The sequence below is a fragment of the Dromaius novaehollandiae genome, chromosome 10, assembly GCF_036370855.1.
Source record: "Dromaius novaehollandiae isolate bDroNov1 chromosome 10, bDroNov1.hap1, whole genome shotgun sequence".
NCBI classification, from domain to species: Eukaryota; Metazoa; Chordata; class Aves; order Casuariiformes; family Dromaiidae; genus Dromaius; species Dromaius novaehollandiae.
This window is the reverse complement of record NC_088107.1, coordinates 26,236,320-26,261,865: the sequence shown is the minus strand read 5'-3', so window position 1 is coordinate 26,261,865 and position 25,546 is coordinate 26,236,320. Positions and strand designations below refer to the sequence as shown.

At 53.5% G+C, this 25,546-nt stretch overlaps 7 non-coding genes across 7 annotated transcripts; 2 read left to right on the top strand and 5 right to left on the bottom strand.

Moving 5' to 3' along the window:
* Nucleotides 1-1,421: 1,421 nt before the first annotated feature.
* Nucleotides 1,422-1,493, bottom strand: TRNAQ-CUG (transfer RNA glutamine (anticodon CUG)). The gene has a single exon. It is a non-coding gene; the product is annotated as a tRNA-Gln (tRNA).
* Nucleotides 1,494-3,425: 1,932 nt separating this feature from the next.
* On the top strand, nucleotides 3,426-3,507 carry TRNAS-AGA (transfer RNA serine (anticodon AGA)). The gene has a single exon. It is a non-coding gene; the product is annotated as a tRNA-Ser (tRNA).
* A 597-nt stretch (nucleotides 3,508-4,104) lies between these two features.
* On the bottom strand, nucleotides 4,105-4,176 carry TRNAC-GCA (transfer RNA cysteine (anticodon GCA)). Its single transcript has one exon. It is a non-coding gene; the product is annotated as a tRNA-Cys (tRNA).
* A 2,958-nt stretch (nucleotides 4,177-7,134) lies between these two features.
* On the bottom strand, nucleotides 7,135-7,206 carry TRNAQ-CUG (transfer RNA glutamine (anticodon CUG)). Its single transcript has one exon. It is a non-coding gene; the product is annotated as a tRNA-Gln (tRNA).
* A 1,932-nt stretch (nucleotides 7,207-9,138) lies between these two features.
* On the top strand, nucleotides 9,139-9,220 carry TRNAS-AGA (transfer RNA serine (anticodon AGA)). The gene has a single exon. It is a non-coding gene; the product is annotated as a tRNA-Ser (tRNA).
* A 597-nt stretch (nucleotides 9,221-9,817) lies between these two features.
* TRNAC-GCA (transfer RNA cysteine (anticodon GCA)) lies at nucleotides 9,818-9,889 on the bottom strand. Its single transcript has one exon. It is a non-coding gene; the product is annotated as a tRNA-Cys (tRNA).
* Nucleotides 9,890-12,821: 2,932 nt separating this feature from the next.
* On the bottom strand, nucleotides 12,822-12,893 carry TRNAQ-CUG (transfer RNA glutamine (anticodon CUG)). The gene has a single exon. It is a non-coding gene; the product is annotated as a tRNA-Gln (tRNA).
* Between the last annotated feature and the right edge of the window lie 12,653 nt (nucleotides 12,894-25,546).

Sequence of the window (25,546 nt, the reverse complement as noted above, 5' to 3'; positions counted from 1 at the left end):
TGCGATGGCAACAACCCGGAGAGAGCTAGTGGCAGAGGACGGGGCTGCAGCACATGCCATGTGAGGAGGGGTCAAGAGCATTTGTGTTTGTGCCTTCTCTCTTGGTCCAGGCTGCCCCCGGCAGCAAGTGAAAAGTGCTCTTCAAAGTGTCCTTCCTTCCTCTGCAGGAGCCCTGCGCATCTGCATGTCAGGTGCCCTCACAAGGACTCCAACGGTACCGTCACGTGGCATTGTGTTTCTGGTTGCAGCAGTTAGGGGCTCTGTCGGCTCCCCAGGAGCTTGGTAGCTCATGGGCATTTGTTTCAGAGGAGAGATGCTGTGTCCCGGAAGGCCTTCAGTACCTGAGGCAGCAACGTGCCCTTGCAGCAAAGAAGGCCGGCAGCATCCTGGGCTGCGTTAGGAAGAGCGTTGCCAGCAGGCTGAGGGAGGTGTGACCCTTCCCCCCTACTCAGCACTGGTGAGACCACACTTGGCGTGCTGTGTCCCATTTCGGGCTTCCCGGTACAAGAGAGACATGGCCACGCTGGAGTGAGCACAGCGAAAGACCACAGAGACGGTTAAGGGCGTGCACCATCTGTCATACCAGGAGAGGCTAACAGAGCTCGGATTGTTTAGCCTGGGGAGGAGAAGGCTAAGGGGGGGATCTTATCAATGCGTATAAATACCTGAGGCGGTGGAGGAAGTGGGGGAAGAGGGAGTAAAGAAGAGAGAGCCAGACGCTTCTCAGTGGTGCCCAGTGACAGGGCAAGAGGCAACGGGCACAAGCTGAAGTCTGTGACATTCCACTTAAACACACAGGAAAGAAAAAGAAGGAAAGAAGGAGGGAAGGAAGGAGGGAAGGAAGGAAGAGAAAACTGTTTTCCTGACTGTGTGGGCGTGAGGGGAAGGTGTCAAACATGTGAACAGCAAGCCCAGAGAGGTTGTGGAGTCTCCAGCTGTGGAGATTTTCAAAACTCGACTGCACAAGGCCCTGAACAGAGGCCTCTTCTTGACCCTGCTTTGAGCAGGGGGTTGGGCTAGGCGATCTCCAGAGGTTCCTTCCCACCTCAGCTGTTCTGTGATCCTGTGACCCCCCCTGCCGGGTCCCTCTGCCAGAACCAGCTGTCAGGGACAAGAGAGGAGAGACAGTGCCAGGAGCCAGTGCCCAGAACAGCTACAGAGGAGTGATGGGGAAAGGGCAGGAGAAGGGACACCGCTGCCAGTACCAGTACCAGTGTCAGTGCCAGTGCAGGGTGGGCTCCCGTGGTCAGGAAATGGCGAAAGAGCAGAGCGGGAGGGTGGGGAAGGAAGGAAGGCCGGGAGGGTGGGGAAGGAAGGAAGGCCGGAGTGCGTAAAGCAATCTACGCAAGGTAGGCAATGCAAGGGTGTAAAACGTGCAAACAGCTGAGGAAAGCCCTCAGTGAGGCAGGAGCCTGAGATCGAGGTCCCACTGAGACTTGAACTCAGATCGCTGGATTCAGAGTCCAGAGTGCTCACCATTACACCATGGGACCTCCCGGACACCTCTTCTTGCCGCTCAGCCACTAGCAGGACTGAGCCACGTGGTCCTGGCCGAGCCAGGGGCTTTCTCCGTCTCCCCGGCAGCGCCCAAGCACAGCCCTTCTCCAGGGCCGTGGGGCACCGTGCAGTCAGAGGGCTCTGCAGGAGAGCAGCTGAGTCCCTTGCAGAAGCCTGTCATGCTTCTCGCAAAGGAGGTAGCCGATGCCTCGGGGCGCAGTGGAAGCAGACTGGAGGTCTCGTGCTCAGACAAACACTGTGCTTGGGGTCAGACCTGCTTCTGATGCATCCCCAGGGAGCATCAGGCTTCTCTGCATCTCCACACAGAGGCCACTGAAGAGACATTTCCTTCTAGAAGTCCACCTCCTCCCCAGTGCTTAGACCACAGCTGTTTTCCCTCTCTTTCCCCTTCCTCCTGACCTTACAGTAAGGGTGTCCTCTGCTCTCCCCAGAAGCATCCCAGCAGCAGTGAGGACCCCAGTGTGGAGCCCCACTCCACCAGGCATTAAGCACTGATCTCCCAGCTGTAGGCTTGGCACATAAATCCTGCACAGGCCTCAGCTTTCCCAGCACTGCTGGCCCCAAGTGCCAGATCCAGGGCATCTAGGGGGGCAGAGGGGGTGTCCAAGCCATGTTGCATCCCTCCGTTACATTCCTCTCAGGACCCCTGAGAAAACGCCAGTGCCCCCTCACCTCCCACTCTTAACACAAGGCAACAGCGCTGTCCATCCGATACACCTGAATCAACTGCTGCTTCTCCGAGACGCTCTTCTCAGCACCGTTCGCTCTGCCTCCTCCTCCCGGCCCCCTGCACACAGGTTTTCCCCTCTCCCAACCGCTCCAGTCATCTCCAGACCCTCACACCTGGGGGGCCGTGGGTTCCTTGCAGTCTTTCCCCTTCCGCGCCTGCTCTTGGCTTCTCTGCTTTCTCGTTCCTCTTGTAGACCTGACGCATTTCCGCTCCACCACCACTGGACGCCTCACACTGCTCCCTCCCTTTTCTCCCCTCCCGCCATGGCGATGCCAGAGGGAGAGTGAAGCCGTCCTCCAGCGTCAGCCTATCCCAGAGGCCAGCCTGAGGACCAGGCACCAGGAGCTGCAGCCATAGCCCTGGCAGCAGGCCCCTCAAGGCCTCTCAGTGTTAAAGAATAGTGAATTGAAACTGTCTAGAAATGGCTGCTTAGCACAACTTCTATAAAACTTGCTTAGCATGAGTGGCTAGATTTGCTGAAGCCTTAGTCCAAGCATGGGAAAAGTAACAAATCTTTACTTAGTTTAACAAAAAATAGTGCCTCAGAGCTTGTTCAGGCTGGGAAGATAATGGAGCCACACGCAGTCTGCGCACCTGTGTCACCGACTCCAAGAGGGAAGACGCCAAAACAATGGGGAAAAATAAGACCTTGGGAGGCAACCGCCAGACCCAACAAAAACAGAAGTACAACCGTCATCAGAGACTGCAAAAAAGAAGAATAAGGAGAAAAACAGCTTGCCTCAGAAAGACGATGAGACCCAATGAGGAGCAGGAGACCCCAGACCAAAAAATTACTATTGGTCTATGGCGTGAGGGGTGGGAAATGGAAGTCGAAAAGACTATAATTACCCAGGATTTGTTTATGTTAGGGTCCCTCTTCGGAGGCACCCAGCTCGAGCTGTAATTACAGCACGCGCGTGATTAAAATTATCTGATTTGTTTTGATTTCACTCTGAACTTCTCTGCGGGAACCTAGGGTCGAGCCCTGTTATGGTGGCCGACAGGCCTAACTTCCATAACACTCAGACCCTGGCTGCAGGTGCCTCTGGTGCCCAACCGCGCCGTGTCCAAAGAGTGGAAAGGACATCCGCCAGCGCAGCCTGGCCCTCAGACTCCCGGCGAGCCAGACGTCGCAGCACAGGGCACCTGCTCACTGCTGCAGAGCCCTTTGGGGCAGGTAGTTGTGGCCGAGTGGTGAAGGCGATGGACTAGAAATCCATTGGGGTTTCCCCGCGCAGGTTCGAATCCTGCCAACTACGGGGCACCATCTGCTTTTGGGCTGCCCGGAAAGACCACGCTCCAGCCCAGCCCTGCCGGTACGGTACGGACCCTCCGGCTGCACGGCTGCACTTGTCAAGCCCAGTCACACAGCAAAACACCCACCCTCCCTCTAGGGCTCTGCTGGCTTTGCCCCGCAACTTCCCGCAGTCCTTGCAGGCACAACACACCTTTCCCAGGTGCTTAAGGATGAGAAGACAAAGGGTGGGTTTAGCCAGTCTGCTCCTCTTTAGGGGAGGAGGTGGAAGCAGGACACGGTGTCACAGACCCTGGCCTGTGTGCTAGACAAGGGCGGGAGGTCTCCCGGTGGGTTTCTCTCAGCTGGTGCCCTGCAGCTCCCAACAGAGCAGTGGCAGCACAGCCCCTGGGAAGGAAGAAGGGCTGCTCCGGGCCTCACTGGGAGGTGCGGTGTCTTAAGGAAAGGGGAAACCCCAGGCGGGTCATGAGGAGAGAAGCGAGCCCAGAGACAGCGAGGCTGCGACAGGCCCATGCTGGGCTGGCCCCCGCAGCCCTCCCCCTGAGGGATGGGGAGGCAGACCAAGGCAAAGGAGAAGCTCCAGGAAGAAAAGCAGCACTGGAGGGGGCACCTGGAGTTGAACCAGGGACCTCTTGATCTGCAGTCAAATGCTCTCCCACTGAGCTACACCCCCTGCAGCATGCGCACCGCTACTGGACTCCGCACGCTCCACAGCTGCACGCCCAGCCTTGTCCCTCTTGCTTTTGCTTTCTGACTCCTCTTCCTGGCTGCTCCCCGCTCGGGCGTGTGCATGGGGCACGGAGCCAGCAGCCACAGACACAAACCGACAGCCCGCACACCGGCCCCCTCTTCCCTCGCCCTCAGCAACAGGCCCTACCACCTGCCTCAGCCTGCACGGAAGCCACGGCTTCGCTGCCGGCAGCCACGGGTGAGCGCAGACCAGGCAGGGGCAGGGCCCTTCGCAGCCAGGCCCCGTCCCACAGTCCACCCACAGGCTCCGCAGTTCCTGGCTTTGCTGCAGCTTTGCCGTGTTCCCGCCCGGCACTGGGGGCCCCTGTGGCTGATGCAGGCTGGGCCCTGTTCTTCCTGCCATCGCCGGCTCCAGGCCTCTGAGCCTCCTGCATTTCTGCCCTGCGAGCCCTTGTCCCCCTGCCCCTCAGTGCAGCGGGAAGGGACCCTGTGGTGGGACTTTGGTACAGACAACCCACTCGTGATGAGAAGCGGACAACTTCTTCTGCAGCAGCCCAAGGTGGTTTCCAGGTCACAGACTCTCTTTCCTCGTGGGGACTTCCAGCTCCCCAGCCTCTGCGGCGAGGGTGACACGTTGGGACTCGAGTAATCCCGGGGGCTTGCGGAGGGAGTCAGGGATAACTTCTTAGCATGCCCCCTGCATGGGCCAAAGAGAGCTGAGGCTGCGCCTGGTCCTCATGAACAAGGAAGGCTTGCCCGGGGACAGTGGGATTACCAGTGGCAGTTTTGCCTGGCGTGACCATGAAATTGTGAAACTCAAGAGCCAGAGGGGAGGGAGGAAGGCAAGTAAGAGAGCACAGAGCTTGGGCTGCAGGCGAGCAGACGTCAGTGCATTCAGGGAGCTGCTAGGCGGGATCTCATGGGATGCAGCTCTGTCAGGCCAAGGAGCTGGAGAGAGCTGGTGGGTCTTTAAGGACCACCTCCCCCAGGCAGGAGCACAGTCCATCCCGCTACTCAGGGAAATGAGCAGGTGGTCCACGCGACAGGCTTGGCTCAGCAGGGAGCTCCGGAGGGAGCTCCACAGCGGACAGGAAGGGCACGGGAGGTGAAACCAGGGACAGGCGAGAAAGCACAAACAGAGCCTCATTGCCCAGGCATACCACAATGGTGGTAGGAAAGGTAAAGCTCCGGGTGCCAAAAATCTTTGCTCTCTTTATGGGCGACCTGGACAGTGGGACAGAGGGGGCTTTCAGCATGTTTGTACAGGAGGCCAGACTGTGGGGAGCAGCTGATAGACTGGAGGGAAGGGCGGGTACTCGGGGGAATCTCAACAGGCTGGGGAAAGGCGCTGACAGGAACCGCCTGCAGTTCAACAAAGGGCTTGGAACGGGTCACCTCCAGAGGTCACTTGCAACCCAAACTGTTTGATGCAAGCCGACGGAAAAGATTGTTTCCCCTCATTTGGCACTGCTGGGGCCATGTCTGCAATGCTATGCCCCGTTCTGTTCCCTCAGGGCAAGTGCGATGGCAACAACCCGGAGAGAGCTAGTGGCAGAGGACGGGGCTGCAGCACATGCCATGTGAGGAGGGGTCAAGAGCATTTGTGTTTGTGCCTTCTCTCTTGGTCCAGGCTGCCCCCGGCAGCAAGTGAAAAGTGCTCTTCAAAGTGTCCTTCCTTCCTCTGCAGGAGCCCTGCGAATCTGCATGTCAGGTGCCCTCACAAGGACTCCAACGGTACCGTCACGTGGCATTGTGTTTCTGGTTGCAGCAGTTAGGGGCTCTGTCGGCTCCCCAGGAGCTTGGTAGCTCATGGGCATTTGTTTCAGAGGAGAGATGCTGTGTCCCGGAAGGCCTTCAGTACCTGAGGCAGCAACGTGCCCTTGCAGCAAAGAAGGCCGGCAGCATCCTGGGCTGCGTTAGGAAGAGCGTTGCCAGCAGGCTGAGGGAGGTGTGACCCTTCCCCCCTACTCAGCACTGGTGAGACCACACTTGGCGTGCTGTGTCCCATTTCGGGCTTCCCGGTACAAGAGAGACATGGCCACGCTGGAGTGAGCACAGCGAAAGACCACAGAGACGGTTAAGGGCGTGCACCATCTGTCATACCAGGAGAGGCTAACAGAGCTCGGATTGTTTAGCCTGGGGAGGAGAAGGCTAAGGGGGGGATCTTATCAATGCGTATAAATACCTGAGGCGGTGGAGGAAGTGGGGGAAGAGGGAGTAAAGAAGAGAGAGCCAGACGCTTCTCAGTGGTGCCCAGTGACAGGGCAAGAGGCAACGGGCACAAGCTGAAGTCTGTGACATTCCACTTAAACACACAGGAAAGAAAAAGAAGGAAAGAAGGAGGGAAGGAAGGAGGGAAGGAAGGAAGAGAAAACTGTTTTCCTGACTGTGTGGGCGTGAGGGGAAGGTGTCAAACATGTGAACAGCAAGCCCAGAGAGGTTGTGGAGTCTCCAGCTGTGGAGATTTTCAAAACTCGACTGCACAAGGCCCTGAACAGAGGCCTCTTCTTGACCCTGCTTTGAGCAGGGGGTTGGGCTAGGCGATCTCCAGAGGTTCCTTCCCACCTCAGCTGTTCTGTGATCCTGTGACCCCCCCTGCCGGGTCCCTCTGCCAGAACCAGCTGTCAGGGACAAGAGAGGAGAGACAGTGCCAGGAGCCAGTGCCCAGAACAGCTACAGAGGAGTGATGGGGAAAGGGCAGGAGAAGGGACACCGCTGCCAGTACCAGTACCAGTGTCAGTGCCAGTGCAGGGTGGGCTCCCGTGGTCAGGAAATGGCGAAAGAGCAGAGCGGGAGGGTGGGGAAGGAAGGAAGGCCGGGAGGGTGGGGAAGGAAGGAAGGCCGGAGTGCGTAAAGCAATCTACGCAAGGTAGGCAATGCAAGGGTGTAAAACGTGCAAACAGCTGAGGAAAGCCCTCAGTGAGGCAGGAGCCTGAGATCGAGGTCCCACTGAGACTTGAACTCAGATCGCTGGATTCAGAGTCCAGAGTGCTCACCATTACACCATGGGACCTCCTGGACACCTCTTCTTGCCGCTCAGCCACTAGCAGGACTGAGCCACGTGGTCCTGGCCGAGCCAGGGGCTTTCTCCGTCTCCCCGGCAGCGCCCAAGCACAGCCCTTCTCCAGGGCCGTGGGGCACCGTGCAGTCAGAGGGCTCTGCAGGAGAGCAGCTGAGTCCCTTGCAGAAGCCTGTCATGCTTCTCGCAAAGGAGGTAGCCGATGCCTCGGGGCGCAGTGGAAGCAGACTGGAGGTCTCGTGCTCAGACAAACACTGTGCTTGGGGTCAGACCTGCTTCTGATGCATCCCCAGGGAGCATCAGGCTTCTCTGCATCTCCACACAGAGGCCACTGAAGAGACATTTCCTTCTAGAAGTCCACCTCCTCCCCAGTGCTTAGACCACAGCTGTTTTCCCTCTCTTTCCCCTTCCTCCTGACCTTACAGTAAGGGTGTCCTCTGCTCTCCCCAGAAGCATCCCAGCAGCAGTGAGGACCCCAGTGTGGAGCCCCACTCCACCAGGCATTAAGCACTGATCTCCCAGCTGTAGGCTTGGCACATAAATCCTGCACAGGCCTCAGCTTTCCCAGCACTGCTGGCCCCAAGTGCCAGATCCAGGGCATCTAGGGGGGCAGAGGGGGTGTCCAAGCCATGTTGCATCCCTCCGTTACATTCCTCTCAGGACCCCTGAGAAAACGCCAGTGCCCCCTCACCTCCCACTCTTAACACAAGGCAACAGCGCTGTCCATCCGATACACCTGAATCAACTGCTGCTTCTCCGAGACGCTCTTCTCAGCACCGTTCGCTCTGCCTCCTCCTCCCGGCCCCCTGCACACAGGTTTTCCCCTCTCCCAACCGCTCCAGTCATCTCCAGACCCTCACACCTGGGGGGCCGTGGGTTCCTTGCAGTCTTTCCCCTTCCGCGCCTGCTCTTGGCTTCTCTGCTTTCTCGTTCCTCTTGTAGACCTGACGCATTTCCGCTCCACCACCACTGGACGCCTCACACTGCTCCCTCCCTTTTCTCCCCTCCCGCCATGGCGATGCCAGAGGGAGAGTGAAGCCGTCCTCCAGCGTCAGCCTATCCCAGAGGCCAGCCTGAGGACCAGGCACCAGGAGCTGCAGCCATAGCCCTGGCAGCAGGCCCCTCAAGGCCTCTCAGTGTTAAAGAATAGTGAATTGAAACTGTCTAGAAATGGCTGCTTAGCACAACTTCTATAAAACTTGCTTAGCATGAGTGGCTAGATTTGCTGAAGCCTTAGTCCAAGCATGGGAAAAGTAACAAATCTTTACTTAGTTTAACAAAAAATAGTGCCTCAGAGCTCGTTCAGGCTGGGAAGATAATGGAGCCACACGCAGTCTGCGCACCTGTGTCACCGACTCCAAGAGGGAAGACGCCAAAACAATGGGGAAAAATAAGACCTTGGGAGGCAACCGCCAGACCCAACAAAAACAGAAGTACAACCGTCATCAGAGACTGCAAAAAAGAAGAATAAGGAGAAAAACAGCTTGCCTCAGAAAGACGATGAGACCCAATGAGGAGCAGGAGACCCCAGACCAAAAAATTACTATTGGTCTATGGCGTGAGGGGTGGGAAATGGAAGTCGAAAAGACTATAATTACCCAGGATTTGTTTATGTTAGGGTCCCTCTTCGGAGGCACCCAGCTCGAGCTGTAATTACAGCACGCGCGTGATTAAAATTATCTGATTTGTTTTGATTTCACTCTGAACTTCTCTGCGGGAACCTAGGGTCGAGCCCTGTTATGGTGGCCGACAGGCCTAACTTCCATAACACTCAGACCCTGGCTGCAGGTGCCTCTGGTGCCCAACCGCGCCGTGTCCAAAGAGTGGAAAGGACATCCGCCAGCGCAGCCTGGCCCTCAGACTCCCGGCGAGCCAGACGTCGCAGCACAGGGCACCTGCTCACTGCTGCAGAGCCCTTTGGGGCAGGTAGTTGTGGCCGAGTGGTGAAGGCGATGGACTAGAAATCCATTGGGGTTTCCCCGCGCAGGTTCGAATCCTGCCAACTACGGGGCACCATCTGCTTTTGGGCTGCCCGGAAAGACCACGCTCCAGCCCAGCCCTGCCGGTACGGTACGGACCCTCCGGCTGCACGGCTGCACTTGTCAAGCCCAGTCACACAGCAAAACACCCACCCTCCCTCTAGGGCTCTGCTGGCTTTGCCCCGCAACTTCCCGCAGTCCTTGCAGGCACAACACACCTTTCCCAGGTGCTTAAGGATGAGAAGACAAAGGGTGGGTTTAGCCAGTCTGCTCCTCTTTAGGGGAGGAGGTGGAAGCAGGACACGGTGTCACAGACCCTGGCCTGTGTGCTAGACAAGGGCGGGAGGTCTCCCGGTGGGTTTCTCTCAGCTGGTGCCCTGCAGCTCCCAACAGAGCAGTGGCAGCACAGCCCCTGGGAAGGAAGAAGGGCTGCTCCGGGCCTCACTGGGAGGTGCGGTGTCTTAAGGAAAGGGGAAACCCCAGGCGGGTCATGAGGAGAGAAGCGAGCCCAGAGACAGCGAGGCTGCGACAGGCCCATGCTGGGCTGGCCCCCGCAGCCCTCCCCCTGAGGGATGGGGAGGCAGACCAAGGCAAAGGAGAAGCTCCAGGAAGAAAAGCAGCACTGGAGGGGGCACCTGGAGTTGAACCAGGGACCTCTTGATCTGCAGTCAAATGCTCTCCCACTGAGCTACACCCCCTGCAGCATGCGCACCGCTACTGGACTCCGCACGCTCCACAGCTGCACGCCCAGCCTTGTCCCTCTTGCTTTTGCTTTCTGACTCCTCTTCCTGGCTGCTCCCCGCTCGGGCGTGTGCATGGGGCACGGAGCCAGCAGCCACAGACACAAACCGACAGCCCGCACGCCGGCCCCCTCTTCCCTCGCCCTCAGCAACAGGCCCTACCACCTGCCTCAGCCTGCACGGAAGCCACGGCTTCGCTGCCGGCAGCCACGGGCGAGCGCAGACCAGGCAGGGGCAGGGCCCTTCGCAGCCAGGCCCCGTCCCACAGTCCACCCACAGGCTCCGCAGTTCCTGGCTTTGCTGCAGCTTTGCCGTGTTCCCGCCCGGCACTGGGGGCCCCTGTGGCTGATGCAGGCTGGGCCCTGTTCTTCCTGCCATCGCCGGCTCCAGGCCTCTGAGCCTCCTGCATTTCTGCCCTGCGAGCCCTTGTCCCCCTGCCCCTCAGTGCAGCGGGAAGGGACCCTGTGGTGGGACTTTGGTACAGACAACCCACTCGTGATGAGAAGCGGACAACTTCTTCTGCAGCAGCCCAAGGTGGTTTCCAGGTCACAGACTCTCTTTCCTCGTGGGGACTTCCAGCTCCCCAGCCTCTGCGGCGAGGGTGACACGTTGGGACTCGAGTAATCCCGGGGGCTTGCGGAGGGAGTCAGGGATAACTTCTTAGCATGCCCCCTGCATGGGCCAAAGAGAGCTGAGGCTGCGCCTGGTCCTCATGAACAAGGAAGGCTTGCCCGGGGACAGTGGGATTACCAGTGGCAGTTTTGCCTGGCGTGACCATGAAATTGTGAAACTCAAGAGCCAGAGGGGAGGGAGGAAGGCAAGTAAGAGAGCACAGAGCTTGGGCTGCAGGCGAGCAGACGTCAGTGCATTCAGGGAGCTGCTAGGCGGGATCTCATGGGATGCAGCTCTGTCAGGCCAAGGAGCTGGAGAGAGCTGGTGGGTCTTTAAGGACCACCTCCCCCAGGCAGGAGCACAGTCCATCCCGCTACTCAGGGAAATGAGCAGGTGGTCCACGCGACAGGCTTGGCTCAGCAGGGAGCTCCGGAGGGAGCTCCACAGCGGACAGGAAGGGCACGGGAGGTGAAACCAGGGACAGGCGAGAAAGCACAAACAGAGCCTCATTGCCCAGGCATACCACAATGGTGGTAGGAAAGGTAAAGCTCCGGGTGCCAAAAATCTTTGCTCTCTTTATGGGCGACCTGGACAGTGGGACAGAGGGGGCTTTCAGCATGTTTGTACAGGAGGCCAGACTGTGGGGAGCAGCTGATAGACTGGAGGGAAGGGCGGGTACTCGGGGGAATCTCAACAGGCTGGGGAAAGGCGCTGACAGGAACCGCCTGCAGTTCAACAAAGGGCTTGGAACGGGTCACCTCCAGAGGTCACTTGCAACCCAAACTGTTTGATGCAAGCCGACGGAAAAGATTGTTTCCCCTCATTTGGCACTGCTGGGGCCATGTCTGCAATGCTATGCCCCGTTCTGTTCCCTCAGGGCAAGTGCGATGGCAACAACCCGGAGAGAGCTAGTGGCAGAGGACGGGGCTGCAGCACATGCCATGTGAGGAGGGGTCAAGAGCATTTGTGTTTGTGCCTTCTCTCTTGGTCCAGGCTGCCCCCGGCAGCAAGTGAAAAGTGCTCTTCAAAGTGTCCTTCCTTCCTCTGCAGGAGCCCTGCGAATCTGCATGTCAGGTGCCCTCACAAGGACTCCAACGGTACCGTCACGTGGCATTGTGTTTCTGGTTGCAGCAGTTAGGGGCTCTGTCGGCTCCCCAGGAGCTTGGTAGCTCATGGGCATTTGTTTCAGAGGAGAGATGCTGTGTCCCGGAAGGCCTTCAGTACCTGAGGCAGCAACGTGCCCTTGCAGCAAAGAAGGCCGGCAGCATCCTGGGCTGCGTTAGGAAGAGCGTTGCCAGCAGGCTGAGGGGGGTGTGACCCTTCCCCCCTACTCAGCACTGGTGAGACCACACTTGGCGTGCTGTGTCCCATTTCGGGCTTCCCGGTACAAGAGAGACATGGCCACGCTGGAGTGAGCACAGCGAAAGACCACAGAGACGGTTAAGGGCGTGCACCATCTGTCATACCAGGAGAGGCTAACAGAGCTCGGATTGTTTAGCCTGGGGAGGAGAAGGCTAAGGGGGGGATCTTATCAATGCGTATAAATACCTGAGGCGGTGGAGGAAGTGGGGGAAGAGGGAGTAAAGAAGAGAGAGCCAGACGCTTCTCAGTGGTGCCCAGTGACAGGGCAAGAGGCAACGGGCACAAGCTGAAGTCTGTGACATTCCACTTAAACACACAGGAAAGAAAAAGAAGGAAAGAAGGAGGGAAGGAAGGAGGGAAGGAAGGAAGAGAAAACTGTTTTCCTGACTGTGTGGGCGTGAGGGGAAGGTGTCAAACATGTGAACAGCAAGCCCAGAGAGGTTGTGGAGTCTCCAGCTGTGGAGATTTTCAAAACTCGACTGCACAAGGCCCTGAACAGAGGCCTCTTCTTGACCCTGCTTTGAGCAGGGGGTTGGGCTAGGCGATCTCCAGAGGTTCCTTCCCACCTCAGCTGTTCTGTGATCCTGTGACCCCCCCTGCCGGGTCCCTCTGCCAGAACCAGCTGTCAGGGACAAGAGAGGAGAGACAGTGCCAGGAGCCAGTGCCCAGAACAGCTACAGAGGAGTGATGGGGAAAGGGCAGGAGAAGGGACACCGCTGCCAGTACCAGTACCAGTGTCAGTGCCAGTGCAGGGTGGGCTCCCGTGGTCAGGAAATGGCGAAAGAGCAGAGCGGGAGGGTGGGGAAGGAAGGAAGGCCGGAGTGCGTAAAGCAATCTACGCAAGGTAGGCAATGCAAGGGTGTAAAACGTGCAAACAGCTGAGGAAAGCCCTCAGTGAGGCAGGAGCCTGAGATCGAGGTCCCACTGAGACTTGAACTCAGATCGCTGGATTCAGAGTCCAGAGTGCTCACCATTACACCATGGGACCTCCCGGACACCTCTTCTTGCCGCTCAGCCACTAGCAGGACTGAGCCACGTGGTCCTGGCCGAGCCAGGGGCTTTCTCCGTCTCCCCGGCAGCGCCCAAGCACAGCCCTTCTCCAGGGCCGTGGGGCACCGTGCAGTCAGAGGGCTCTGCAGGAGAGCAGCTGAGTCCCTTGCAGAAGCCTGTCATGCTTCTCGCAAAGGAGGTAGCCGATGCCTCGGGGCGCAGTGGAAGCAGACTGGAGGTCTCGTGCTCAGACAAACACTGTGCTTGGGGTCAGACCTGCTTCTGATGCATCCCCAGGGAGCATCAGGCTTCTCTGCATCTCCACACAGAGGCCACTGAAGAGACATTTCCTTCTAGAAGTCCACCTCCTCCCCAGTGCTTAGACCACAGCTGTTTTCCCTCTCTTTCCCCTTCCTCCTGACCTTACAGTAAGGGTGTCCTCTGCTCTCCCCAGAAGCATCCCAGCAGCAGTGAGGACCCCAGTGTGGAGCCCCACTCCACCAGGCATTAAGCACTGATCTCCCAGCTGTAGGCTTGGCACATAAATCCTGCACAGGCCTCAGCTTTCCCAGCACTGCTGGCCCCAAGTGCCAGATCCAGGGCATCTAGGGGGGCAGAGGGGGTGTCCAAGCCATGTTGCATCCCTCCGTTACATTCCTCTCAGGACCCCTGAGAAAACGCCAGTGCCCCCTCACCTCCCACTCTTAACACAAGGCAACAGCGCTGTCCATCCGATACACCTGAATCAACTGCTGCTTCTCCGAGACGCTCTTCTCAGCACCGTTCGCTCTGCCTCCTCCTCCTGGCCCCCTGCACACAGGTTTTCCCCTCTCCCAACCGCTCCAGTCATCTCCAGACCCTCACACCTGGGGGGCCGTGGGTTCCTTGCAGTCTTTCCCCTTCCGCGCCTGCTCTTGGCTTCTCTGCTTTCTCGTTCCTCTTGTAGACCTGACGCATTTCCGCTCCACCACCACTGGACGCCTCACACTGCTCCCTCCCTTTTCTCCCCTCCCGCCATGGCGATGCCAGAGGGAGAGTGAAGCCGTCCTCCAGCGTCAGCCTATCCCAGAGGCCAGCCTGAGGACCAGGCACCAGGAGCTGCAGCCATAGCCCTGGCAGCTGGAGTTGAACCAGGGACCTCTTGATCTGCAGTCAAATGCTCTCCCACTGAGCTACACCCCCTGCAGCATGCGCACCGCTACTGGACTCCGCACGCTCCACAGCTGCACGCCCAGCCTTGTCCCTCTTGCTTTTGCTTTCTGACTCCTCTTCCTGGCTGCTCCCCGCTCGGGCGTGTGCATGGGGCACGGAGCCAGCAGCCACAGACACAAACCGACAGCCCGCACGCCGGCCCCCTCTTCCCTCGCCCTCAGCAACAGGCCCTACCACCTACCTCAGCCTGCACGGAAACCAAAGCTTCCTTCCCTTCCCTGGTTAAACAGACAACCACAGCCTGCACCTCCAGTACAGTTGGCCATGACAGGCTCTGGTCAGGGAATGGATCAGAGGTACATCTGTCACTCCCTAGGGCCCTGTACAGTGTCGGGGGTAGCTTCCAGGCTGTCAGAAAGCATAGAAGGGCAAGGCTGCCCATGAGGGAGGAGGAAGCAGGAGCTGCAGAGTAGTGCAAGAGAGGCAGGGGCAGGGCCCTTGGCAGCTGGGTGCCATCCTGCAGCCTACAGACACGGTCCCCATTTCCTGCTGTTCATCTTTGGTGTACTCATGGTCATTGCCTGGATGTCAGCCATATTTGTTTCAGCTAAGCATAATGTGTGGATAAACAGCAGATCATGCTATTTATTGCAAAGAGGTTGTAAAAGTTTAAACAAGACACAATTCAGAGAAGCGAACAAGGCCTGTGGTTAAGTTTGAATGAGCTGGCCCTTTGCTTTTGGTATTAGATTTTACCCATGTCACCATTTTGAAGCTAGCAAAAACAAACAACAAAAAACAACAAAAGAAAGGAAAGTACAGACAAAGACAGGTAAATCTTCTTTGGGTAAGGTAAAGGCTTTTGGCTTATGGCTTTTTACTTAAAATGACCATGTGCCATTTGCTGGGCTTCATGAAGCCTGGGGAAAACACCCCCAAGCTGTCCAGGGTTCCTGTCCTAGCTGAAAGTATCCTTCCCCACCTCTTCATCATCCCCAGACCTCAGACCCTTCTTCCCTCAGAAACACCCACTCAGCTACCGACTCCAAAAGGCCTGGATGTGGCATATCCCTTGAGGATGGGGTTTCTCTGCGCTCAGGAGTGTGTCAGGTGTCAGGGAAAGGCACTTTTGAATTTGGACTTTCAGGGGCAATATAGGCAGTTCAATGTTTTCGTCTTTCCTTGTGGGAGCACTCAGGATGCAGGAGAATTTGGACAGTGACACTGCTATCAGTTCTGCTGTCCAGGGGAAAAAGAGTTGGAGAAAGTGACAGAGTAAAATAAGCCTTTTCTTTTTTTTTCTTAGGCAACTTTGGCTCCTTTGCAGCGTCTGTATGCACAGCAAGGGCTACCATTGCCAATGGTCTTTCCTAGTGGGTGTTTGCACAATGCCTGCTTGCTTCTCCGTGTGAAAGACAGTCCCTCCTATAGACAGTGTGTGGATGCATGGACACATGGCTGGGCCACGGACCTGCACAGACCTGCACACTCAGCATGCACACAGACACAAACAGCAGAGATGACCTCATGGTGTTGCCCTATCTGGCTGACCAGGATGAAGGTCTGTTCATGGGAAATATATACACATATTTGCAATGTGGATCCCAGCAGTAGCGGAGCTTAGGCACTCTGTCTCCCCAGTAGCTGGTCTTGCATCCTCACTCTTACCAGTTGCTGGCACCTAGAGACTGGATCCAAGGCCTCACTCCTGTTGGTGGTACACACACACCCCTCTCCCTGCCCAAACACACACTGCCATGAACACCCACACCCAACACTGTGGACCCCACAGTAGCTGAGCTTAAACACACCAGTCTCCCTAGCGGTGGCTATCCTGTTGTCCCCAGTATTCTCCTGCACAGAGACACAGAAATACACACACAAACACGAGCGGGTCTCTCAGTTGATCCCAAGACTTTACAGTCTCTTTGGCAGTTTGCTGAGACCCCCAGGTCCCTCTGGTACGAACTCCTTCATGTGCTTTACCCTTAGAGACACACATATACTGGGCACCCAAGTCACTTCATCTGCTCGCCAGCTAGTCCAGCTTGAAATTCACTTGTGGTCACCCAGTGAGTGGCATGTTTCATGAACTGATCGCTCTCCTGTAATGGGCCTGGGAGGAGCTGTGTCGGGGTATTACTCAGGTCCTTCCACCTGCCCTTGCTCCTCTGGGCTCCTTTCTGTTTGTGAAGATGAGCCTTTTCTCACGTAATCCAACAGTCTGCAGTAGAAAAGATGCTTCCATGAGACTGAGAGCATTTGAAGATGGTAGAGGTGAGGGCTAAGATTTGGAAGATCATTTTTAAAGTCTTTGATACTTTGGAGGTGAAAACTGAAACTGAGAGGGGTGGTAGCACTGGCGTTTGTGGGAGAGCTCTGCCCTGGCTGTGTTCTTCCCTAGGGGCTGAGAAAGAGGGGCATAAGAGGAAGTGTTATGGAAATTAGGCTTGCCAGCCACCATAACAGGGTCTGACCCTAGGTTCCCACAGAAAAGTTCAGAGCCAAATCAAAGCAAACTAAATAATTAAATTTTAATGACGCACGTGCAGTAATTACAGCTCAAACTGGGTGCTTCCGAAGAGGGACCCTGAACAAAGAAATCCCTGGGCAATTATACTTTCCAATCTAAGCTCTCCACCCCTCATGCGGTAGTTTGGACCAATAGTAATATTTAGGTCTGGGGTCTCCTGCTACTTATTGGGTCTCATCACTGTCCCTAGGGAGGCTGTTTATCTTTACTGTTGCGGTTTCTGCTGACAGATGTGTTTTGATTCCTCAGGTCCCACCCTTGTCTCTCAAGGCACTGACAAAGAGGTGTTGTTCCAGCAATTAGCACTGCCCCAGCAGTGACAGTAGGTGTTATCTCCCAAGGTCCTGATGAAGGGGATATAATACAGACGCCGAGATAGTCCAGATTCCCCTAATTAACAGTTTCAGCAGTGAGAGGAGGCTTTGTTTCCCAGGGTCCTGGTGCCCAAGTAGGCCTTATTTCAAAGCCTTGACATCCTCCCTTTCACAGTGTGAAGCACAGGAATGCAAACTGCTTGTAACTCCCTTATTATTCCAGTTTGAACCAGCTCTCAGGCCCTTTTCTTACTGAACTAGGTAGAAGTTCATTATTTTATCTAAGTGTGGCCTAAGGCTTCAACAAATTTAGCTACTCATGCTAAGCAAGTTTTATATAAGTTGTGCTAAGCAGCTACCTCTAGACAGTTTCAGCTCAGTATTCTTTAACAGGAAGCTTGTGCTGGATCTGGAGCATACACCAGCTGCCTTTCACATCCGAAAGTTGGCCCATAGAACACCTGCTTGCTTTCTCTTTTGAGAGCTGGCCTCCCCCACTCCACACACACAAGTGCATAGTCCCCCTGCTATTGCTTCATGCCTGATGGCATCTCATATGGTAACAGGAATTAGGTCAGCACAACTAGGAAATAAGGTAACAAATGAAAAGTACCTCCTGCCTTTGGCAGTGAAAATGCTGGCCTTTGCTGCTGCCTTCTAGTATGGTCAGTGCTCTTTAGCTGCTGCCTTGGTGATGAGCACTATACAAAAGCTGTAGGCAAAGCTTGGCCTCTCAGCCTTCTTCCCTTCAGCTTGCAATTACTGCTATGACCAGTGACCTTCCTCTTTAATCCTGAGAGCCGTTCCTGGGGGCTAAGTACCCACTGCAGCCTCCACAGCCTAGCTGGCTGCCGAAACAGTCCCTGCAGCCTACCCCTCACAAAATGTCTGGAGGAAAGCCTCTTAGCAATTCAATCTGGAGCTGGAAGGCAAGGGGACTTTTTCGGGCCAGTCTCTCCTCTCCAGTCCAGACTCTGCAAGGAGAACTTTGGCCAGCATTTCCAGGGGAGAGCTGGGTGATCTGCAATATGGCCTAAGCATGGGCTGCCTCCACCAGCAGAATGCCCAGAAAAAGCAATCCCTCCTTCTCTAAGTGGCAGAGGCCAGCAGGGCCATCTCCAACCTCAGGTACTTTGCTGGTTTGGAGCTGGAACCTGTCTCCCTGAACTTTGTGATATTCAGCAGCAGGTTCAGAGGTTTCCTGAGGGCATTTTCTGTCAACAAATGCTTCCAGTAAGGTGTCTGTTGGCATGCTGATATTAAAAATGTATGTTATTGTCTCCGTTCCCTCAACCAAAGGGAGTTAGTTCATTTGGGATGAAAACGGTAGCCCACTGGGACTCCATCAGTCTTTTTCTTTCATGAAAACACGTTTAAATTTGGGTATGCCATAGAAGACTGTTACAAGACAACCCTGAGAAGCTCAGAAAGAATGTTTGAAGTAGGTAGATTTGGATAACTTCTATCTTAGGCAGAATTTGCTTAGCATGAGTAGCCGCACACTTGCTTAGCATGAGTAGCTAAATTTGCTGAAGCCTTAGGCCGCACTCCTAGTTCAGTAAGAAAGGGCCTCAGAGCTGGTGCAGGCTGGAAAGATAAGGGAGTTACAAGCAGTCTGCATTCCTGTGCCCCACTCTCCGAAAGGGAGGATGCCAAGGCTGAGAAATAAGGCCTGTTTGGGCCCCAGGACCTTGGGAAGGAAAGCTTCCTCTCACTGTTGAAACAGTGCTGATTAAGGGGTCTGGATTATGTCTTCTTCCTCAGGGCCTTGGGAGATAACACCTACTGACCCAGCTGGGGCAGTGTTAATTGACCAGGACCTTGAGAAGCAGGGGTGGGATCCAGGGAATGAAGAAATCACTAACCAATCAGTGTAAAAGGGAAAGTCGTAAATCTGGCAATTTGTGTGTATAAATGCTACTTGAAAAGTTGGGGGGGTGTGCTTGATTTGTGGGAAACCACCGAGCACCCAGGCTTGCGCAACTCTGAAATAAATAAACAAATGTCTCTCCTGAGTGTATAATTATTGGCTTATTGCACACCGGGCAACGAATCCGCTTTTCGGACAACAAGACAAGGCGTTTGAAAGTAAAATCTGGTTTGAAAAAGAAAGAGCATTAACCTTTTCTTTTCTTCCCCAGCCTCACAACTTTATGAAACCAGACGGTGCTGCCATGCACAGTCTCACTCGGAAGGGAAGGTCAGTGGCTTCTGTAGCAGTTTTAAAACTGAAACTTCCCCACCTCTCTAGAAGGCTGATTTCCAGAGGGAGCAAAGATTCTCTGTTCACGTTCTCAGTGCCTCCCTAGCAGCCTGCTGGGACAATTTCCACTTCCTTTGAGAGAGAGCTGGAGGCCCTACCACAGGCCTGTGCAGCATGTGGCCCTGCAGCTGCAGCCCCAGAGTGATTTGGCTTGATCTCAAGGCAAAGAGTGGCTGGCCAGCCAGCCATAGGTAGGGGACATGGAAGGGCATTGTGAGAGGCTTTGGGCACACGAGAGGAGAGGGACCTGGGAGGGGCAGTACATGCATGGAGGTTGGGATGCGGGCACTGCAAGGGTGTGGCTGCAGACATATGTCCATTAGCAGTAATTAAAAATTTTGATGTTGAAAGAACCTGACGAGATGAAAGCAAAGGAATCCCCTGGAGAGCTGATGGTCAGGCTGCAGAGTTCATGAAATTCAGCAGAAATGCTAAACTCCAGCCTTGGATGAGGCAGCGAAGCAGATGTCTGTGCTCTTTTAGGAAACCGCTCTGGACCAGTTCCTCTGGTCATCCCATCTACTAGAACAAAGGTGAGCCTGTTGCCTGTTGGCCTGCAAGGGGGCCTGCCTGTGTTGCCCAGCTGCATGTTTGTGCCTCGCTGCCCAGTTATGATGTCACAATCTCTGATGTCATGGTCACTGGTGACTACTGGAAGAAACAGTCAGTTTCAGCTGTGCTCATTCGTCTGGATTCCCCTGGTTTTCAAGTCAGGTTCCACATTTAGGACTGCAAGGTGTGTTTGGGGAAAACCCTATCTGACCTGTGACTGAAAGAGACTGCATGAACCAGCCCCTGGTTTGGAAAGAAATCAGAAGAAACTAATGTCCTTGTTTCCTGCCAAGGTCAGTCCTTGTGAAGGTAGCTGTAAGTAGTACCAATGGCTGGAAAGAGGAAGCCTTGTCCTAGGAAATGTCCTGTAGTTCTTTGAGGTTGAAGGGCATTTTTTTCATTTGCAGTAGGCTTGGAGGGTCACATTGAATTTGCGGTGTCCCTGGGACACATTCCCTGATGCTCCAGCTTGTTGCAACCATGTTTTCCTGCTTGAAATATTGTCCTTGTGAAGGACACACCTGGCATAAAAATCTGTCTGGCTTCACCTCTCGCCTTTGCTCAGCAGCATCTCTACGCTGATCTAGGAAATGGCCTTGAATGGCTGTTTCAAATACCGGCCTCAGTGACGTGTCTGCAAAACCCCTGGATTTTCAAGCCTTTACATTCTCCTCCTGAAAAACACACTGTGCTCTGCTTCTTCATAGTGAGACATGCCCTTTCACAAGTGTCGCGGAATAGCTAGGATGCAGCTTAGGTTCAGATCAGAGTAGAAGCAGTTTATTACTATATTGGGGGGGGGGGGGAGCACAGAGCAGCAGAGTGATAGCCTCTGCTGATATGAACTCCATCCTAATGAGTTCCTTACAAAGTTAATATACCTTTGGATTATACAACTTGTCCTTCACAGGACTACAAGTGTGTGGATAAACAGAAAAAAAGGAGTGAATCACTTCGAGAGAGGAGGCTCCAATAAAACAGTACAATTTTTTTACAGACAAAGCAGTTCTTTGATAGCTGGGAAAACAGACTTCAGCAAGGTCATTGCAGGTGCCTTTTTGCTAGATAGGCCTATAAAGACCTGTGAGGCATTAACTGTTTTACTTCCACAGGTGCTAACCATTTTACTTCCACACAAGCCTACTGAATGGAATGCCCTTTGCAGGCTGCAGTCCTTTGGCGAGTGGCTTTTCCTGCTGCCCCATTTTCATCCTCTCCCCTTCCACTTCTCTTGCCTGTACCACCCCATGGTGGTTTTCCATCTTTGGTTGGGAGGCCGCTTCTGCTTCCAAGGTAGCTAAGCAAGCTAGTCAACTGCCCCTCAACTTTGGTCCACTGGACAGGTGATATATCTCCACTAGAAAAGTGTGTCAGGCTATCCCCTCATAGGAGGTGGAAATCCCCAGACCCTAGAGGACTTCAGCTAGGACTCCAAGGACTTATGTGCATGCCAGGCCATAGCAGGTTATGCAGTGCACCAGCCACTTCCTTCCCCCTTCTCTGAAATCATCTGAGTTTACATTCATAGAAATCAGGTCAAAATCTGGCCAGGCATATGGTGCTAGTGAGGTGGCTGGTACAAGTCTAAGTGACAGGCTACATTTTGCATGTCTGATTATGAACTCTTTCAGTGTGGTGTAATGTGAAGGTACTAACCTCAAATCCTCCTTGGCAAGACAATCCAGGGAGGCAGGTCTCAGGACTTCATGGAGGCTGTATGTAAGTTTAGACACCTAAAGGAGTGGCATCTCTTATGAAGACACTGCAGAGACAAATCTCACAGGGAGACCTGTGAGTCAGCCTAGGTGCTGGCTGCAGCTCCTGTACTGGAGTGCCCTGGTGCCCAGGACTCCCAAGATGGTGCTGCCATGCACAGTTTCACTCAGCTTGTGAGCAGTGCTTGGTTGCTGAGAAGGTGTTCCCTTGCTGGTATGTGATGTGCATTCTTCTCAGGAAGGTTGTCAGAGACCACAGATAGCTGTTTTTCATACTCTGTCTCTCTTACACATGACACAGGCAGTTTCTGAAGCAAAGGTATGCCAAGGTGCTCTCGCTGGCTGTTTCTGCTCCAGCTTCACATACTTATCAGTTAGCTGCACTAAATCTCTCCATGTTCCATGTTGCTGGCTTCTCCTCTGGAGAGTAGCCATTCTGGCAATGTCCCTCAACCTGTTACTGTTGGCACTTGGCTGAGCATGCTGCTTATGCATGTTGCAGAGTGCTGAGTGCTCCAGAGATACTGTGGATACTTGCTTTGGCCTTCTGCCAGATCAGAAGTAGATCCTGTAGTGAGGACACCTGAGGAAGATCTGGCGAGGAGCGGGCGACTGGCAGAGTACGTGGTAGTAGGCCCAGTGTGTGAAACTGCACATTGACCGAATTCCTGTCAGGGCCAGGCATACATATTCCGTTTTGTCAACAAAGTCTAGCTGCTTCCCAGACAGTAGTTTTTCAAGGTTAGCACAGCCAAGATAAGGGAATACTACTAGTAGATTTAAGGGGCCTTTAAGATATAAGTTGAGTCCCGTCTGGGTATCTGACCCATGCATCTGACCCTTGCCTCCAGCAGCCTCCCATCTGCAACCTCTCTGCACAGTTCCCAGAGCTCCCCATGCAGCTTGGAGTGTAAGTCCTTTATTAAATCTATCCTCTTTAACCACCTCATGAATTTTGAGTGTCTCTGTCTGCTGGTATCCAACCCTCTCTTGCCTGCCTTGCAGTCACAGATCCATTTTCTGAGCTGTTTGTGGATAATTCCTGTGGCAGCAGCCAGCAACCTGGGGAGCTCAGCCTTGCTGTGAGCAGGGTATCAGGGCTGATATTGTCATGAGAGACCAGAGAGGTTTGGATATCATGAGATATATTTTTCCCCAAAGGAAGTCTGCTGCAAATACTGATAAAATTATCTTTTCTCTCTTGTTCATTCGCAGGCACTGGTGATGAGAAGCAGGAGTCAAATTTCTAAATTTTTAAGTTTTATTGCTAAGAATAAGGTGACTCTTGGCTGGAGCACAAGGAGGACCCCGAGCAGCTTTTCGTTACAACTTCTAAGCAATAGTAAGTTGCTAAATATTCAATACTTAAGTTTACATAACCTACCAGATCTATCCATGATTCTTAGTTCTACCAATCCCCTTGCCATGCAATCCCTTTACAGTACAAGATAGTTCCGTGTCAGCCTTAAATAGTCCATCTTATAATTATTATTCATTAGCTGATTTTGAACTTCTTCTGGTGTTACCTTTGAACAACTTTCATACTGCTGGCTGGATTAAACTGGTTTCTTTGCAGTTCTTCAACTTTTTATGAAAAACAGGGCTAAGGCAAGGTCAGATTAGATGTTCTGCCCGCAGAGTGAGTGACCTTGCATGTTCTTTTCTGCAAAACTAGAGTATAGTGGAAATTTCCTTAACACCACTTTTTAAGCTGATTTACAATTGTCAGAAGTTTGTGTGAAGTGAAACTTATTTGTTTGTGAGGTCTTTATCATGAGGTGTCCTGGGCTGGAGTGCACAAAGTGGGCTCTTCCATTGCTCAAATGAGCTCTTAAGCATTAGAGTAATCCTGAAAACAACACTGCTCACAGTAACTGACTGATAACTGTGTTGCCCAAAAAGAATATTAATGGTCATTTTTCTAAATACATTGGCTTCCATTTCAATGTGCTATTTCCAATGTGTTTGAAATTTACATTTTCACACAAGGCTACTTAGCTCTCTCAATCTTAATTGACAAGGTAATCAGACTTTCCAGTAGTGATGTAAGATCAGCTAAAATCCCGAGAAATCTCATGTTACCATCCGTGTACTTCAGATCACAGCTACTGTTTTGCTGCTAGAAATTTCCTGGCTGGAAAACACAATAAGTTTCTGTGTATTGACAGATTTGTCTTGCTATCTGACAGCAATGTACACTCCCTGCTCTATTTTCAAATGTTTCCTTGCAGACAGGAATGCCTCAAAGCCTTAGGAAAAATGGAAGAAGAGAAATTTCCAGTAGACTGGAAAACCAGAATGCCCCTCTGATTTGCACAGACTTCAGTGCACTGGAAGAATGTGAATCAAAAACAATTTTCAGGACAACATTTCCCAGGGATTAGAAGTTTATCTGGAATGTAGGCATGAGTTGATCATTAAACAGAAGTATTGGTTGGGCCATGAAGTCTAAGGACAGAGGCCAGACAAAGACAGGAGGCAGAGGTTACATCACTTACTAGACTAACTGATGCAGCCTGAAAAGAGAAATACTTTCAAGCACACAAACTGCCTCCAGGGCTGAAATAGGACTGTTAGCTTTCAAAGCAAAATACAAGTGGAGAAAATTTCTCAGAGTTTCAAGTAGCTATCATTTTTGAAAGAAAATGAGCTGGCAAGTGTGAAATAGAGGAACAGTTAATCCAGAGTAAAGCAGAAATGCTGAAAGACTTGCCTCCTAAGAGAAAGAGAGGGAATGTTTCCTAGCATGGTTAAATTACTCATGCATATTTGGCAAAGAAAGAGGCAGGTCTCTTGAAAAGTTATCAATTGTCATTCCCTGGTTTGTGTTTGGAAGGAAATTCCACCTCTGCCTCATTAGTAGATGCAGCTCTGCAGGTTTCAGGCTGCAGGGAGTACCTGGGGCCTCTCCATGAGGCTAGGGCTGACAGTCAACTTTTCTGCAGGTGTGCTGTTGTTGATGAGTTGTATTGCCAGGTAAAGGAGTTATGAGAGGAAGTAAGCAGGCTGTGTTGCATCTGAAAAGATGAGTGAGATAGGATATTCTCAGACACCCTACAGCTTCAAGAGTCTTAACCCCATACAGCAGTGGATATGCAGGCGGGCTCTGTGCCATGAGGAACAGTAAGTCATAACTCTGTAGAAGGTGAAGACTGGAAGCTGGTCACTTCTCGTACAGGGAAAAAGGCTCTTGCTCCTCCTGAAGACTTGCAGGTGATGAACAGGTTCATTGCCCTCCAAGCTGAGGAGGGGCTGAACATAACTTCAAGTGAAACAAATGGGCTGACAGAACCTGTGCCAAACAGGAACACCCAGAAGTGGAGAGTGATTGTTATGGATGACTCCCTGCTGCAGGGGACGGAAGCACCTATCTGCTATCTCTTGTCTAGAAAGGTTTGCTGCCCACTGAGGGCTCAGATCCGAGATGCTGCTAAAGTTTGTCCACACATCTGATTATTACTGTTCTTCCACATGAGCCCCAATGATACTGCCAATGGTATCCCGGGTTGCATTAGGAAGAGTGTTGCCAGCAGGTGAAGGGAGGTGATCCTCCCCCTCTCCTCAGCCCTGGTGAGGCCGCATCTGGAGTACTGTGTCCAGTTCTGGGCTCTCCAGTACAAGAGAGACATGGAGCTGCTGGAGTGAGTCCAGCGGAGGGCTACTAAGATGCTTAAGGTACTCGGGCATCTCTCATACGAGGAAAAGCTGAGAGAGCTGGTATTATTTGTCCTGGAGAAGAGAAGGCTCGGGGTGGGGGGCGGGGGGGGGAATCTGGTCAATGTGTGTGAGTATCTGAAGGGAGGAAGAGGCAATGGGCACAGGAATTTCTGTCTGAATATGAGGAAAAACTTTGTTACCATGAGGGTGACTGAGCACTGGAAGAGGTTGCCCAGAGAGGTGGTGGAATCTTCTCTGGAGATCTTCAAAAGGTGTCTGGACAGGGTCCTGGCCAGCCCGCTCTAGGTGACCCTGCTTGAGCAGGAGGTGTTGGACTGAAAGTTTCCTTCCAACCACAAGCATTCTGTGAAGTTGGCAGTCTCGATTCCCTAGACAGAGTCATTTCCAGAGGGGAATTGAACATTCCATAGGGAACTCTTTCAGGAAAGTGATGGCAGTTCAGGA